Consider the following 18,790-nt stretch of genomic DNA (forward strand, 5'->3'; position numbering starts at 1 on the left):
GAGGCATCAATAAATTTCATTAACTGCTCCGCGCAGGCGCACATTTTGTTGCAACATTGTTATGTGCCTTGTGAATAAATAGGTTGCTTCAAAATCAGCCTTCCGCGTAAGTGTAGCAATTAAATGTTTTTGTTATTATTATTCGTTTCACTCGGCGCGACGCGGTTGTGGTTGCCTAATTGATGGCGCGCGCAACTAGTGGGTGAGTCAACATGCCATGACAAGCAGTTTCTCTGAATTGGCAGACGCTGTGATATCGAAATATTGATAGCGCCATTTAGCCTTCCCTAAGCTACCAGCTTTCTGGAACAGCATGAAAATGCTATTTTGTGAACACGCTTGTGACGGGTATTACAACTTCGAAGTTAAAATTTTGGAATATTATAAAATTTTAGGTTTCTCAAATTTGTATTCCTTAATTTCTGCCTATGTCCTCCTTTCCTTTTTGCCTTTGTAGTTGGCAGATTTGAGACACTTAGTATTTGAACCGAATTATTAACATAAGTATATAGATCCGATTTGAACAATCTATTCAGTATAGCCATATAGTTTTTGTTCGTCGAGAGAGGACTTTACTTCTCGACTGCATACTCAGTCCAAAGTAGCACCTGTTGGCAAAAGTTATTCTTCGTTGGATTTCAAGGCTAACATTGTTGTTGCTGTTAATACTGGTTCCGAGATAGACGAAATTATCTACGACTAGCTAAGTTGCGAGTACGACGACTGTTGGTTTAATGACAGGAGATATTTCGTCTTGCCCTCGTTCACAGTCAGATCCATCCGCTTCGTTTCCTTATCTAGTCTGGAGAAAGCAGAACTAACGGCGCGGGTGTTGAGGCCAATGATATCAATACCATCGGCATAAGCCAGCAGCTACACAGTCTAATAGAAAATTGTACCTGCTTGATTAAGCTCTGCTCGAATTATGTTCTCCAGCAGTGGATTCAAGAAGCCGCACGATATGGAGTCGCCTTTTCTGAAACCTCGTTTGGTATCGAACGGCTCGGAGAGGTCCTCCTGACGTAGCTTTTGGTATTGCTCAACGAATGTTAATACAGCACAGAAGCTTATAAATACAGTTTAGTATAAGAAATATAATTTAGAGATGATTTCCGTCCTGTTGCATTTTCCTTCTGGAGCGATATGAGCGATTGCGGTGGATGGCTATCGTATTGTTGATTCCATCTTAAGGTCGTACAAAAAATATCGCCAATTTTGAATTTTCGCGACTTACATATTATATATTCGGTTTTCGATTGTTTTGTTGTGTTAATAGCGATCATCATGGCATTTGTTGTAAAGATGGAAGATTACAAAGCCAAGAACTCTCTGCACTACAATCACAAATCCTTTAGGGCAAGTCTTGGCTATTACCCCACTAACTCTCTCATGCTTTTGTTGAATTACCAAATGTGGCATATTCAATTTATTTTCCACCACTTGCAATTAAGCAGCTTAACAAACAAGTTTTTTAAAAAATTCTAATTACAACTGCAGCAAATTTCAATTTTAACGCAGCGTGATTTGTGTTCTTCTGCCTCCTCTTTTCCATTTTCTAAAATTCTAACTTATTTTTATTCCTTATGTAAGAAAATGAATGCTTAAAATTAAAGCTCGTCACAACGTCCACTGATTGCGATCGACATCGGCGAATGCGGGTCTGCCGCCGTTATAAGTCGGCAATGCTTTAAGCCAATTGAAATGGGCAACGCAATCAAAAACCCATTTTTCTTCACTTGTCATATCGTTGTGGAATCAAACAGGTTTCTAGCTGTGACAAACATACGAAGCTGCCGTGAACATACAGTTTCATAGTTATAAATATATTGAATCACGCTACGTACATATGTACATATGTAGCTCTAGTAATTTGAGCAGGAGCATTAGATACGCTCCGCCGGCAGCGTTTCTGCTCGCCTCTAATCTTGAAAAAGAGGAGAACAAAGCAACATGCCTTGAGGCTTTGTTATGCAAAGGACAGAAAACATTAACAACTATAGCAATGGAGTAGCTAGTGCGTATATTCTTCGCTTGAAGATTTAAGCGTTTGTTTATTATCATTTGACTCTGACGTGTGGTCGCTAATGTAAGTCGCTCATTAATTATGTGTGTACATTCCTTTATTGTACTCAGCTAATTATTCTATATTTGTTTATATGCTTTTAAGGTTCAGTATATGTTTCCGTGGTGTTGTAATCAAACAAAAGAAAATGTTATTTAAGTATGTTAGTCTTTGACTTCTTGTTTGTCGCATCCACTGTTTTTGTTTATTTGGCAACCTTTATCAGTTGGTTCCGCTTGTACATTACAGTTTGGTTATAAGAATTTTTTAGACTAAAGTACTAAAAACTTACAAATATGTACTCTTGGCTTCTGACTGGGTATTATGAAATTAGACTATGAGCAAAAAATAGTAAGACTTTATTCATAATTTTAAAATTCTTTATTTTTTTTTCAAAAGTCGTCGCCTTCAAAACATTTTTTCCAATCCTCAAAATAATTGTTAAAGTCAATTTCTATTTGACTCAAAACGGTTTTCCCGGATCGGTCCTTTGAATTTCTTGAATAGCCAGAAGTGAGTGATAGTAAATGAGAAGGTCGGAAGGAATTAGGAGTGCTCCAAACCGATTACCTTGATTTTTGACCTCCTCTTACGTGGTTTTTTCGGCTTCGGCTAACCTTTGAGTCGTAAGCATAGATCATGACAGGTTTTACGAAAAAATTTTGTCGTTTTGGAACCAATCGTGCTTTTACTTTTTTAGGCACTTTTTGAATAATTTGTACCAATAAAAAACACTTAATCGCGACAAACAATTAGCACGGAAGGCCATTTCCAACATTCAGAATGTTTCGGCACCAGAAATTTGATTCTGCACACAAAATTTAATAGAACTTCTTTGCTGAATAATTTCACTCATTGTAAAAACCGCAGAATGCACTTTCTCTACTTCAGAAACACAAGTGTACTATATACCAAACAGTAGTGATTATTTTACATTTGGCACAGATATCACTGACAGTCGTACTGACCTAGAAAAACAATTTCGACGAATGGGTTTTCACGCGAAAATAAAAAGTCTTTCTATATTTTTCCCACAGTAGTATAGTAATATTTTTTTCAATATTTGACTTTACTAACATAAAAGTACACCCACTCGAGAACATATCTAAGTTTATACAAAATTACTAAGGAAATACACGAAACGTGGAAATAAGTAAACGAGTCCACCCTTTAGCACTAATAATAAAATATAACAACAACAATAGTTGTTATGGAAGACTGCAAATATGTATTTACGAATCTGAAATATTTTTCAAGAATTCCAAAGAATCAAGCGAATTGTACCTACGCCAAAATGTCATTGTCGCTTACTAAATAACCCATGCGCAAGCGTAATGCGACACCTTAGGCGAGCGCGCTGCTTTGTAACTTTAACAGCAGGTGCCGAGTTAAGTCGTTGACATTTATGTTTTTGTTCATAAACTCATGTCTGGTTTGTATTAAGAAAAGTAAGCAAAGAAAATAAATATTAAAATTTTGGCGGAACTATGTTAAAATTATACATGTAGTATGTAGTGGCTGTGGCATGCCACAATTTGCAGGAAAACTTATGAGGCATTTTGCATGTTAATGCTGATAATTTTGAGAAAAATAGTGTCAAAACATATTTTAGTTATACCACACTCAAATTGTTGGAAACAGTTATTTTCTGCCTCACATAGCGGATATGGACCATCTAGAAATAGAATTTTTGCGTTTGTACTGTTAATGATGATTTGCTCATAATTTCTACATTAAAATGTGTGTATGTATGAGAAATGGTGTGAAAATTGTGACACACTTCCTCAATTTGTTTCGTTTACATGCTCCCTTTACAGAATTTGCAGCCAGCTTAAATGGAATATATTGTATGTGTGGATAAATGTGTGTATGTTAAGAATAAATAATTTAAAAATAGAAGCTTCGAAACGTTTGATTAGGTGAACGATGCCAAACGAGACAACATATGTATAGAGTAAGTTCGGCATATATGGACCACCCTTAACGTTTCTGTTAATAAAACTGCGGTTTCTACGATTTTTCATTTATTTGTTTTTTTTAAAAAGCTTTAAAAATCATATCAATTCAGTCTGTTATTAACAATAGTAAAAAAAATAACACAAATAAAAAATATAATTGAAAAATTAAAGGAATCTCAATTTAGCACTTTAAAAAATATGCGTTTAATATGAACCATGATGTGTTTAATATGGTCCATATTTAACATCATTTAAGAGCTGCAAAAATCACAGATGAAGTATGTTTTTTCGTTTCCAGAACATAGTTCATGTGCCCACATTGTACATATAACACATTGCATCCATGGTTCTCCTCCTTTATCATCAGAAAATAGACCGGCACAATAGATGCATTTTGCGTCCTCCTGATTAGATCTATCTGGACTAAGATCCGGCGAGTCATTTACCACGAAGTTGTCGTCACTTTCTGATGAAGTATTTTCTTCTACACTTTGAAGTTTCTTCTGAAAAACACGTTTGGAGTTAATATTTTAAAAATTATTTTGTGGTTTCTATGTAAGTACTCGTACCTTCTTCTTTAAAATGTTTTCTTTTCGGGTGCGCTTTGCCACTTTTGGCTTAAGTTTCTTGACATGCGTCTCAGTCTTTGTTTTCTTCAGAGATTCTTCTAGAGCCTGCTTGTATGGTGACGATGAAATTAGTTCTGATTTTCCCGATTTTCGTCCGCGGTTTGAAGTTTTTTTGGTACGGACCGGTATCGGAGAAATGTCTCGAGGCTTTATGTAAGACCTTGATTGCATACCTGAGGACGTAGAAGGTTCGAAAGAAATCGGTTCTTCGAAATTAGAACGATGTTCCGATTGCAAAATTTCAGAAGTTTGTACAGTTGGTATTGAGGACGAAACTGTATTCACCATGCTTTCTACCGGTGCGTCAATTTCTTCTGCAGGTAAAAAGTCGTGATCGCTAAAAATATTCCTATTGAAGGGTATATTCCGGTTGAAGAAAACCCTTTGACAGCAATTTCTCCAGTTTGCGTTTTCATGTATGATCGACCAAATAATTCAATAATGTCAAAATGTGTCAATGCTTTTGCATTATTTATTACCCAGATCCCTTATTTCCTCAAGTCAAATATTTTTCAACTGCCCCATAAAAGTTTTGTCAAGAGGTTGAATTTTATGGCTTGAATGCGGAGGTATTGAAAGAATGCGAACGTGGTTGTTTCTAGCTAGCTCTATGATATCAATATTTCTTGTATGACTGGCATGTCCGTCTAAAATGAGCAACACAGGTGATGATTCAGAAGGTTTTACTGTAGCAAGGAAGTGCTTGAACCATTTAGTAAACAAATTGGTTTGAACCCATCCAGAGGGATGATTAGCATGTATCGATCCCGGAGGTGCTCCTTTCAAAAGAAGAAAATTATCCTTCAAAATAAAAGAATTTAATATTATAGACTTTGAATGAAACACGTGTCAAATATGGCCCACTGGTCCATATTATCAACATCTAAATGGGCCATATTGCCCACACCACACACTTTTCACTTTTTTTCTTTATTTATGCATACTTCACTAGTTATTTATTAAAGTTAGATTCCACTTCAAGAAAACAGGTTCAATCAATGTATATTTAACACTCCCAAACAAATTTAACAAAAAAACACCTTAAGAAAACGTACCAAAATAGTATAAAATTACCACCAAAAATATGTTTCGGGCTGTACTGCGCACGTTTGGTCCACCACACTCGTCAAACAACACTGAGTCGTGCTTTGTCTTTGCTTTGTGGTTCAGAATATATTGAGGTGGGCCATATTGTCCACATGGGCCATATATCCCTAACTTTCTCTACTACAAAAAAACAAGTATTTATACAAAAACCATGATCTATTCGTTTAAAAAAATAATAATTGCCAACGAGAACATCATTTTAAGATGAGTGTAAAATAGAAAATTCGTATACATAATACTGCCTACAAAAATTAGATGAAAATACAGGTACGAGTGGTCTATAATCTATCGTTGTTTCTGTACCAGAAGCTTTGGAATGATCTAGTGTAAAATCAATCCAACAAAATTTGATAATTTTAAACCTTTGACTCTAAATATTCTGCTAGTTAGAAGCTGAATCGAATTGAAATTAGGGAAGACTGTTCCAGTGGATACCGGTGCTACTAAGATAAATACATGTACATATATGATGCCAGAATGTAAATTGCATTTACCACCTCTGTGTTGATCGTATTGTAGAGCGATCTAGAATTAGAATTTATGCGAGTATTAAATGAGAAAACTTTATAATAAGAAAAAGAATGACAAGAAAATAAGTTAACTTCAGTTGCACTGAAGCTGTTATAAATAATCTAATTTTATGAATTTCTAGAATACTGGTCTAATATATTTTGAATATGTGGGTGTATGAATCCTTCGTTGAAGCGGCCTACTAGTCGCACTTTTGAGATATTGATGTGCCATCCAACGAGATAAAGCTGTCATCCTTAAAAATAAACACCAAACTGACGCGCAAAGAGAACTGTCCGATAGAATAGAACAAGCAGGCAAATAGAATCACGCCTAAGCTTTGAGTGTGTTACCTGCCAGCCTATGTAGAAGCAAACACATATTCAACCGGACTGAGGGATTGCGTGTGGGTAGCAGAGGTATTTCCATGGCTCACATAAACCATTACACATACATATTTTATGCAGACATACTTATTTGCGTATAAGAATTTTATATAAAAGAAAAGTACAATAATTCAGACGCTTTGGTGGGCTGCGATGCCTCTTTGGCTTAGAGGTTTCATTATGAAAATTAGAATAGATGGAGACTTGTTAAATTAATCTGCAAAAGTGACAAATACGCGTAGGGAGCGAACGAAGTAATCAGATTTATAGCAACTTGATATGGCAATGAAAACGTCTACTTTTGATAGCAGCATTTGGTTTCTATAACTCACTCCATAAGTAAGCGAACGACTACGCACGTCAACCCATGCTCCCAAAAAATTTAATTGAATATATGAGCTTAAATAGTTCCATGATAGTTCGGAATGTGCACAACCGCGACTGACAACGCTGTGTGGAAGGCGCGTTACTACGGCAATGTGACCAGCACTTCAAAATACGAACACTTATCGCTTTCCAGCACAAAGCAAAAAAGTTAAATCATCGCAATTTATCAGCAGCTTCAGTGAAGAAAAATAAACAAGCCGGCGACTGATTAAAGGTGTAACAGCAGGTGCGCTGCTCTCAATTCTCTTTATTGCTTACTCTTTTGTACTCTTTCTGTTTGTAAATGATTAATCTCCAACTCTCGCCGAAGTTCGTTCACCTCTTAAGCGTATTAATAATTTTAAAATCTCTAAACAAAGCCCAAAATAAATAATTACATTTTGGGTGACCTAGTAACTTAGGTGTATGAAGAAAATGCGGATAAAGTATTTACATAAATTAACATCGTTTATCTGTAAACAAATGAATAAGATTTTGCACACGTTTCCAAAACCTTAAGCGCCAGCGTATAGAATTTTAAATGTGTCAGCGAGTTTACTGGCATAGCTTTTCTTATATAATCGGCCAAAATTTCCTGAAAAATAAAGAAAAAGAGAAAAAATATATAAAACAGATATAAAAATTCTTTTGATTTTGCCAATTGTCAGTTAGCTGAATCAGCGCTTTTATATTATGTGTTGTTTGCATTTTCAAAGCTGCAATTTGAATTCAAGAAGTTCTTCTTAGATTTCTCATTCCCACCAAACATAATTTGATCTAAATGTTAGCTGTTACAGTAGTATTTTGAGGAAGTGTTAAGGACGCGCTTTGATTATAGTTATTTCTTCCGCTTATTATTACATTTCTATAATCTGCTTTTATTTACGAGCAAATCTTCTGTATACCTCTACTTTAATTGTACCATAGATATAAGCAAACACGGCCAATGGAACTAAAGTAGAATTAAAGCAAGCAGTTAATCAAATGAAACCTTTCTAAGACGGATATTACTACTATTACTATCCTTCCTAAATTTTTCTTAGTTTTTGCATTTGTCGTTCAAGCTGTCTCTAGCTTTGAAGCTTGTGAATAATTCTGAAGATCAAATTTTTTTCGGTTTGACCATGTGTCGGTTTATTCTCATGGTATAAGATATTCATTGCTACACAACGGGAACACGATTTCGATAAAGAAATTGAGGACCATAAATTAATTGAAGTAATTGTATATAAACTTTTCAAAATTATGGTATAAGATGTTTAAGAAATAGAAAATCGTTATGTAAAAATATTTCTTAGATTCCATTTACATTTTTAAAATATACTAGGGCAATTAAGAATCTGCGAGCATATTTTTGCTTTTACACTAAAAAAATGTATAGCGATGAACCAGCTACAACCTTGCAAAAAAGCAACAGTAAAACACCATTGTGTTATGTGCAACACTGGTTTGCAAATTATCAGCTGTTGTCAAAAATGAAAACATTGTAAACAAAGAGAAGAAATGGAGCAAACCAGTTTAAAAAAAGGCTAAAACGCGAAAAGCCGAATACAAACTCTTTAGCGCTTCATCAAAACATTTTTTCGGCATATTTTCTAATTTGTGCGAAATTTTTGTTTACAAAGAAATGCTTTTCTTCACCGATCAGCTGTGAATTAATGGTCTTTGCAAGGGTTGCACAGAAACCCTGACGTTCATTGTTGATGGCAAAGTTTGCAATTGCATGATTTTGCAAACTCAGATGCACAAGATTTTGAATTGCCCTACTATATTTCTCTCGCACTTTACTTACCCGTTGACTAATCATCAATTTTTTTTGGTTCTGATTTCACTGGAATTAGATATACTATAATAATATGAAATTAGCTAAGTGCACTTTTTTCTAAGACTCAAAGCGTTTCAAAAAAAAGTATTAAAAAAAAAGATTTTTATTGATTTATCTGAAAGATGTTCAAGGTATTAATACTCTAAATTTCGCAATATATGGTATGCCATTGGACTTGATGATGGTACATATGCCTGAGTTTGACATTTGTGTATACTATCAGAAGGGACTCGCTACGCAATAAATTAAATAACGAGAAGAGGCAATATAGTGAACTCTCAAACGGCCTATAAATTGTTCACAGTTTTCCTGTTTCCTTGTGTTTTGTTGACACGTTCTATCTGTCACAGTCTAGGCCGAGTCTCCTTGATGTAGAACAAAATATAATACTACTACATCATTCACCAAAAATGTCGATTGGCTACATATGTAATTGTCTATGACTGGTCAATACAGTCAGCCATATACAAAGGAGGTCCAAACAAACGTAAGGATTAATCTGGTTGTCCTGTTTGTGAATCCCGTTTGATCACATTTAAATATGCAACAGTTTTCAGTTTGGAAATGCGATGTAGGGTTGATTTAATCTTTTGATATCGCTGAAATGTTGCCATCAGCTCCCAATGCTCTCCACCTTTGGTGAAACTTTAAGATAGCCTATTGAGTCGCTTTCGAATACCACTTACAAGTTAAATATATTTATGAGCATGTGGACATAATAACCATTAGTTTATCAAGGTTAATGGGGCTCAATGGACATTCAATTGCCACCCCAATCAATTGGCAACATTTAAGTGAAATGAGTGAAAAGTCGTGAAGTGCAAATCGCGCGACGAGAAATTGCCAAGTACTTCGCAATCTGTGTGTATCCATGTGGCACGCATAACAATAAGGCAAACATTTGCTGCCACCGCAGTGCAAATGCCGCGCTGAAGAGCTGTGCAACTTGCCACTATTTACAAACAAGCAGTTGAGGAAAAGTCAATTGATCTTGCTAGCGGCAGCAGCCACAAATTGTGCAGCTCGTAATGTGCAACATGCGACAATTGGCGACAACAACATCATGACGACAAACAGTTTTTCTTACTGGCTTTCATATGTTGTTTGCGTTGGTTGTTGTTCTCTTTTGCCGTCTTTGTGTCCTCCTCAAATAAGTGGCAGACGCCATTACTTGGCTGGAACATGCCGACAGGCTAGAGTTCAATGAATGCAACTCACGCAGTGGCGGTACAAATGGTAGTCTATACAAATGCGTATAACTTGACGGCATCAGCATGGTGCGTGGCATGCAACAGTCGCCACAAACGCGTCAGTTCCTACAGCTAATGTGCTGTTACAGCCGGTTGGTGGGTTGAACAGTCCGACGGTCGTGTTTGCAACAAACTGCATAGGTACGTATGTGCATATGTATGCGACCAACTGGCATGAGTAAATAGAAAATTGTCAACAGCACGCACAACGGGGGCAACGTAAAAAACCAAAACACATAAACAGCCACAAAAGGTTGACGTAAAAGAAAAGCCAAAGAAAAAAGCGAATGGAAAAAACGAAAGCAACTTTTTTCCACATTTTTCCGCAGCGTGCTGCATACTACATTTTTTGTCTATATTTGCCATGTCTGCAGCAAAAGTCGCAGTCGCGGCGCATGCGCAACACACCCAGCTGTTAGACCACGCATATTTGCCACTACGGTATCTGTGGGCATTTGAGTGGGATTGTGTATGTATAGTATTTGCTTTTACCATTCAGTCACTGCGAGCGGCTGCAATCGCTCCTGTCAATACACACTTCGAATGCGTTCAAATAAATGCTTAATAAAAAGATTGAATTTCATTAATTGTAAAACAAACTCGAACGCAGCAAGTAAACTATTTACAAAAGCAACAACATTGACTGATCAGTGGCAACAACTTATGCAGCAGTTAACGCTAAATGTACGTAGCAAAATGCTGCATGGGCGCACGGTGTACAAGGGGGGAGGGGCTATAAAACCCGAGTTTTTGCTTTGCTGTAATCGATTGGTTCACAATAGCATGAGGTTATGATCTCTGACGATTCTTTCCAATATCGCCATTTCTGTTCATTCAATAATTACTTCATTTTATGTTATGTAAATCTAAGAATTCTGTATAAATCTTGCTGTTATGTTTAGTATAATTTTTGCTGAGCTTTTATAACACTAAGAGGAGGAAACACTTACTTCTATTATTGTATCATTTGTGTTTCAATCCGAAAATCGAGCAGTTTTACATTGAACTTGCATTTATTATTTTTTTCAAGTAATTTTGCAAAAGCTTACCTGCTATTAAAATAGTTGCATGAATGGTATCGGAGCTTACATGTAAATTAACTCAATAACAGATTCGGCGAAGAAGTTATGCACTTAGTTAGTTCTATTGAAAGGAATGGGCACTCATGCCTACGTTGCAGAAAAGACAGATCGCAATGGCTTGTAGTAAATTAGAGTTAGTCATTATTATGAGGGAGTTCTAATGGTCTTAACCTTTCGAATCTGGTAGTGGTTTTGTTTGCGGGTTATTATTCGATAGTATTCAGTTAGGCAGGTAAGGAAATTAATATTAATTAGCGGAATTTTCTTAAATTTTGATTGAATATTACGTTCATTTTGTATTTTTAAGAGTTTTTAGTAATATTTAAGCTATCGTTGCAGACAACAGCTTACGTAAGAATAGTTTAGGTAGAAGAGAATAGTAAATCAAATCTAACTCCCGTCAGCCTGCACAACAGTGAGAAGTTGGGTGTTAATAAAATAAGCGCTAATTGGATAGTCTTCTTCTTCCAGATTATAGAAAGTTTCGGGGAGTCTTAATGGTTTCAGGGGACAACCTGATCTAAATATGTATATCTAATTTTTAACTCAAATTTGCTGCCATTTTTTGTGAAATGCAAGTTTCTTAGGAAAAGAAAGAACAGTGAAAATGGTATACTGGCTCGGTCAACATCTCTTAGGTGTTGCAAGCGAAAAGTCAAAACAAAAAAAAAATTTTTGTCAGAAGTTAAAAATACATATATCGAAATATAAGTTTGAAACTGGGTTAACACAAGATCCAGTCAAAAAACAAAAAAATCGTTTCAGATGTTTGTGGGTACAGTATGCAAAGCAAATCTCGTATTATTCAGGGAAACTTGAAACAGTAGAAAATATATTTTTGTACTATGCAAGTCTTCGCTTTTCTGACAACGGGGATATTTATGCTTGTCACCATTGCTATGCGGAGTAAAGTAGCTGTATATGGAGTGCTCTGCAGTCTGCATTCAAGCGCTGGCTGTCGCACCATCGTAGACTGGTATGTAAGTGTTGTTGCTAATGCTTTTCGCGCTCACAATGTGGTTGCAGACATTAATTTCACTTCAGCAAACATTTGCACAGCCGGCTGAGGCCCACGAACATCGCTAACATGCCTTATTGTAATACAAACCTTATTAGATTGCGATGTTAGCAGATACAGACACACACATCCATACATCTGTCTGCTACCCGTCGCAGATGCGGTCGTGGTCTCTGATGTCTGTGACAGATCACACAAATGTGTTGCATTTTTAATCAGAGCGATCGATCAAACGGTAGTTTTGTGTCCAGTTTCAGTTTTGTATGAGTTTTGTTGTTGTCGCAATGTTTTGAGCCAGTAAGTTGTCTTTGTGTGGATAAGTAACTTTGCGTTACGCTTAAGTCTGCTATGTGGTTTTTATTTAATTTTCTGTTTCCTGCTCCCCTCTGCTCGTTCCCCTGGGCTGCGTGGCGTTTTATGCATTCATTGCGCTATGCATGACATGTGATCCCAATGATAAAAATCAATAGCGCACATGAACTGTTGCAACAACACACATTTCTCCGTACATTCGAACGAGTGTTGATTTGCTCGTGGTTTTCTCTTTATTTCTGGTTTGTCTTATAGTTTCTGTGCTTTCTTTGCTTTTATCATTTCACCTTTTTATTTTAAAGCGTCGTCGTTCGATCATATAATACTTCAATATGATGGTGTAGGCCTTTTAAAGACCTATACGCACGATATATAGCTCATGATTTTGCTTAATCGAAAGGGTATTATTTTTAACACCCTATATTATAAATAGGTATAATATGTGGCTAATTGCCTTTTTACCACAGGTTTTATAAAAGATAATGTGTAACAATGTATACAGTTTAATCCTGAGGGGAACGGATTTCCACCATTCGTTCTCAAAAAAATATGGAGTTTTTACAACTGACAAAATTGTCTATATTTTTTGAACATGTGTGAGAACTACTCATGAAGAACACGTTGCTAGGCATACAATCTTCTTCTAATTTCTGCTTAGAAACATGATTTCTTAATTTCGAAAATATGAGTAAAACCACAAAATATTTAATGATTAGATTCTTTGCCCACTGTCCATTCAAAAGCTTGCTTCATTATATTGGTTGCCCTGAAAGTGGAGCATTGCCATGTTGCAGCGCAGACGAATGCTTGCGACAGTCTCTTAAATAACAAATAAAAAGCAAAGCAGCAAAAACAGAAGATCGCGGCTCTTCAAAGCCTTGCCGCTCGATCTTATTCCTATGATTATGGCTGAAAAACTAGCAACAATAAAATACTAACAGTAACGCCATTAACCGCAAAAATACACACTTGGTCGGCTCAGAGTCGTTGCATCTTTGTTAGAAAGAAATTTCAGAAATATCAATCATTGCCGATGGCGACAACGACAGCAGCAGCCGACGAAACAGTTACCACCTGTGAACCGAGCTCCCACGCCCCCAAGTAGAACGCAGGCTGCACAGCAACTTGCCACTGAGAGAACAGTAGTCTAGCGGCAGAGACAATGATGCCGTGCGAGCGGCACTCCAAAAACAGAAGACGAAGAAAGTAAACAACTGCTGCCCCGCAAAGTAAAATATATGTATGTTTGTATTTAGAAATAAAAAGAAATCGGCAAAAAATATGTTTCATACCAACAACGTTGCTGTCACTGTCAGCTAAGAAGCCAACAGCAAAACTTTAAACAGCCACAACATCAGCGGCGCCTAAGCCTTAATCGGCCCCGAGCTCAGAGCTCCGCATTCCGCGGCTTCTAAGTGTAGATTTATTCACGTCGCTGCCTGCTTTAGCAACACTATAACAACGCTTTTTGATTCCACTGCAGCAATAAAAAAACAGGCCGAACAATAGCATGAAGGTAATTCCAACAGACGCTGGCGATGAGAGATTTGTATCGCGTGAATTATTGCAATAGCGATCTGCTTTGTGGTTGTGGCAAATTCATTTGTCTTTCACGGCTGCCGGTGAATGCTCACTCTCCTTTTTGTTATTTTTGCTTTATTTGTTCGAGTTATTTGTTTTGGTATTTAGTTCACTGTTGTTGCTCTTTTGACTTTGGCATTGAGTGTTGCTGGGCATGTTTTTAGTTGTTTGGTTGTGGCATGTTGCAAAAGGTCTACACGTTTGGCGCCAAAAGGGCAACAGAAGCATGAATGAATACTCAATGAATGAGCGTGTAAAGAGCGTTGATAACTGCATTCGTTTATAGTTTATTGCTTAGCTGAGTGAAAGTGGAAATGAAAATTGATTTTGGTTACGGCTCTAAAGCTTTGATATGTAGAATGATGTTTACGTTGAATCGTTTGACTCAAATTTAGGAATTGCCGTTTTAGAAAGCAAGGCTGATGTGACCCTGAAGCCTCACTGCATAAAGTTATGCAAAAGTGCAACTAAGGGGCTTTTGGGCCAGGAGTTCTGAACACCGTTTAAGTACCAATTCTTATAGATACAGAAGAAAGTTATCAAGCTGGCCATTTCGACCGCAGTCAGGAACGCCATGGTAAAGAGAGCAAAAAAACTGGGAATAGATTTTTATGCATTAAATCTCCTAAACTTATAAAGCTTCCATAACCTAATTCGCTTAGGTCTAATCCTCTAAGAACTCCGGATAAAACTTTGACAAATATTTCTTTTTTTCTCGCGTATTAAAATTGTCAAAATCGGGACAAAACTGTTCATACCGAATAATTACATGTGTGCATAAGACGGAATTGTTAATTTTTATTGAAATTCGGAAAAAATGTTACTACTTCCCTTATCCCCACATACTTAAATTAAAGATTTTCGAACCTTCAGTTGATTTTGTACCACATTTATTAACCAATGTGGGAATTATTTTATGAAATTGGGAGAACGTATTTTTTTAATAACAGTGTATCTTAAAACGGATAAAATACGACCAACTGCCTTAGCCCCCATACAATTAATATTCAGAATTTTTAAACGTCTGGCTGACCTTACTCTATATCTATATGTTTGTAATATGTTTGTAAAACTGCTTGAAAAATAAGTTCTCAATAATATCTCAGTTGAGAATGATTTTCGTATATTTTTCGCTGATGGGAAGTAAAATTTAGTAACAAAACTAAGTGAGTCTATGACCTTCAAAATAAGTTAATATGATACCAGTTGGGATTTCCGATCTCGTCAAACAAAAAAGTTGAATCCTGTCGCAACATTTTTTAATATAAAGTTTTGTCAACACCTGAAGGTATTTGGTTCTGATCGTTGCAAAACGAAAACTTAGTTCTTCCTTATTTCTTTAATATTTCTTCGAAGAATTTGTATACAATTTTCTGTCGTAACAAAAGCATTCCTCCTTCGTATCAATTCAACTTAACCTCCCTGAGGAGGTTCCCACCGCACAGAAACATTTACAGTCGACTCGAATAATATCAAAGAATAGCTTGCGGACACCTCTTCACGATTTTGTGGCACTAAATCACTGCCGAAGACAAACAAATGCGAGATGCAATGACTCAATGACTAGGCATTATTGATATTGTTTTTGTTTTTGCTGCGCAATAAATGCGGAAAAATCACATAAAATTTCAATTTCAATTTCTATTTTAATTTTAAATCCGACTCAGACTATTTAAATAACCCTCATCGTCAACGAAAATACCCAGCAACGTGAACTTTTGTGAGTGGGTGCGTTTGTAACATTGCTTACGCAAATTGCGCACACTCGTTATTGACAATTGAAATTTGCTGTGAAATTAGCCAAACAAAGTGTCGTGTTCAAACAATTAAGCGCCGACAGGCAAACTCTGTGTTCGTACTCACGAAGGCACGCGGGCGATGAACCAAGAGTTGTCATGAGACCACAGCTAGACAGCATTGCATGGAAACAATAGCCGATTGCATTCACCGCGTTGGAGCGTTGGAAGTCGCGGAGCGCAAACAATAATAATAGCAGCAACACTTGGACGTCTTTCAAACGCCAGGCTGATGTGCGTTTTTGGCTACAGAAAAGGTTGCTTTTGTGGCTTAGATCGCCGGGTTGGTAATTGCGAAATAACGATTTGCAAAAGTGAACATTGAAACAGCCATTAATGGTCAAAAGCTGCAACAATAAAATGCAAAGCCTGCGACTGTAATTGTTAAAGCCCAATCGCCAACTGTTGGCGAAAAGTAAAACAAAAGGTTTGAGCGACAAATTTTTTGCTGGTTTATTTTGGCTCTGATCGCCACGCTTTGAACATCTAGTGTGGCTCCTTGCCACATATGTCGAAAGGTGTTGACAAGCCATTTCCCGATATGCGGTGCGCACACACGTGAGCCGTATGTGGAACAAGGCTGCAAATCCATACCATAGTATACCCTATACCAGCAATATTCCCAGTCAGGCTCCCTCTTCCGCTTGTACTTTAAGCTACGAGCGGAGTTGGAAATTTGCATGACATTGCGCTGTATGCGGAACACAGCCAAAAAAAAACGAACATAAACTGATACAGCGCTCAGTGCGCTCTGCGTGTCCGATAATCCGCAGCACAATCAGACACCGCTGTTTTTCTTCACCGCTGCGTAGAAAGTAAAAGGAACTAGCAGAGCCTAGGCTATGAGTCGCGTCTACGCCACATCTCCAGCTTTCCACCGCCCAAATATCAATGCAACGTGTGTGGCATTAACGATTTGTTGACTCTTTGGTTCGCTGTGATTGCTGTGTATTTCCTCCATGTGCTTTGCTCAGCCGCGCTTTCAACGCGTTACTACACTTCGTTTAGTTTTGCGTGAGGGCGTGCTTAGTGAAATTGAATGTTAGCTCATGGTGTCGTTGTTATTGTCGCATTATTTCCTTTTCATGGGTATTTTATTATTAATGATTTCATTTACTTTTTAAATGCCTTTTCACTTTCTGTCATCAGATTTGGAAGTTATCAATGCGATTGTGTGAGCTCCGCAGTTTTTCCAATGGCTTAGGCGTTTTAGGTACTGAAATTTATAATAATTTTCAACAGTTATCTTAAAAACATAGGTTAAAATTTAAAATATTTTTAAGTTTCGACAGTCCTTTAATTATTATGCTATGAAAACCATGATGTGTGTCTTAATGTAGATAGAAAATAAGCCAAATTCAAACTAATATTTTTCTTCATTTTGTTTCGTAGGTATCTTATAATTCTTGGATCTTGAAAATATACAACACAAAAAGGTAAGCCAATTTAAACATTTTAAATGCAATATATGTATGGTTTCTTCTTTTATTCGGATATAACTTGAGTTTTACTATAGGAAATGTTCTTGGTATTGCTCTTTGTTTAGGGTAATGTACAAGCTTTATCAGTTTCTTTCAGTAGCACTGAAAACCCCGAGTAAAGTAGAAATATCTAATTTTCTTAGCAAAACAATCAGGCAATCACAAAATTAAATACACAACATATTTTTTTTGACACCAAGTAATCTTTCCAACAGAAAAAGAAAAGAGAGAGAACAGGCAGAAAAGTAAGGGGCGGGACAAAGATAGAGAAAAGAGGAAAGATGTAAATGTAAAATAACGAGGTAAGCGGTTTTTAAGTCCAGTTTTCTAGTCCACTAGATTTAAATGATTTAGTAATATTTTCCGAAAAAATTTACATAAATAAATTTGATTATTAAACTCCAGTAAATAGTTTATTTGTTTTCAAATGCTCAGCCGCGCCGCTTTCTTCCATCATTTTCGAATCCGCAATTTGGGCTTTAAGCAAGATAATCTCTGCTTGCGAGAGCAAAGTGAGATGGGCGATGATCAGTTGTACTAAGAGTACTTACTGCTCGATGATATAAACATGAAGTTGAAAAGGAAAGAAAAACAAAAGGTACTTCAGACGCTTGTGAACCCTCAGCGCATTACAAAAAATTTAGCTGTGCGGGCATTTTAATTGTTTTAGAACTCTAATACGACACGTAAAAAATTAGGCTTCGATTAGTGGGTGTAGCCTAAACTTCCACGAGTACCCGAATGGACCAATGTCGATGAAGCCGAAGACATGACATGAAACTGGAAAACTTTTCTAGTCAAACCGCTATCTAAATAATACTTGATTAGGTTATTACTATTGTTATTAATTATGCTATCCGGCTGATTATTCGGTTGTTGCTAGTCACCTTTCCGAACTTGACTTGAACAATTTTTGTCAGAAGCAAACGCCAAAATTTTGTTTTTTTTTTTCACTTCTTATATTTGTACTGGTATTCGCATCGCGCGGAGAATCAGTTGACCCGATCTGTTTTTGCAGTCCCAACTGGGTTAATTTAATTTCAAGCCGCATTTTACGTCACCATTCACCGAATAACAAACGTCACTGGTGCCGTCGCATTTATGAGTTCGCGTTCGCGTAGGCTGTGGTTTTATTATTATGCCAATATTTATTTACGTGTTTTTGTCGCCAATAATTGAGTCAGTATTTGCGCGACCGCATCGCCCAGCCATCGCCAAATTGGCTATTGCACGCGTAACGTGAGCGTGCAAAATTGCTTTTGTCCGGCTGTAGCATTCCCCTTACCAATGTTGCAATTCTATGTGGCAGTATATAGTTTTAGCTCAGCTTAGTTCGACTCAGCTCCGCTCAACACGTCTTAATTTGGTTTGGTGGCTTAGTTCAATAACGGTTGTGCGCAATTGCATCAATTTCAACTAAAGTTGCT

General features: G+C 36.8%; 1 protein-coding gene across 4 annotated transcripts in view; it reads left to right on the forward strand.

Annotated features, from left to right (window-relative positions):
* Positions 1-18,790, forward strand: part of LOC120782686 (rho GTPase-activating protein 7) — a 246,354-nt gene that overhangs the window by 74,766 nt on the left and 152,798 nt on the right. For all 4 annotated transcript variants that reach the window (XM_040115081.1, XM_040115105.1, XM_040115114.1 and 1 more), the window contains exon 3: positions 17,275-17,318. The gene's annotated coding sequence lies outside the window, so the exon portion shown is untranslated. The remainder of the gene's footprint in view (positions 1-17,274; positions 17,319-18,790) is intronic.

The sequence above is a fragment of the Bactrocera tryoni genome, chromosome 1 (assembly GCF_016617805.1).
Source record: "Bactrocera tryoni isolate S06 chromosome 1, CSIRO_BtryS06_freeze2, whole genome shotgun sequence".
Classification (NCBI taxonomy): domain Eukaryota; kingdom Metazoa; phylum Arthropoda; class Insecta; order Diptera; family Tephritidae; genus Bactrocera; species Bactrocera tryoni.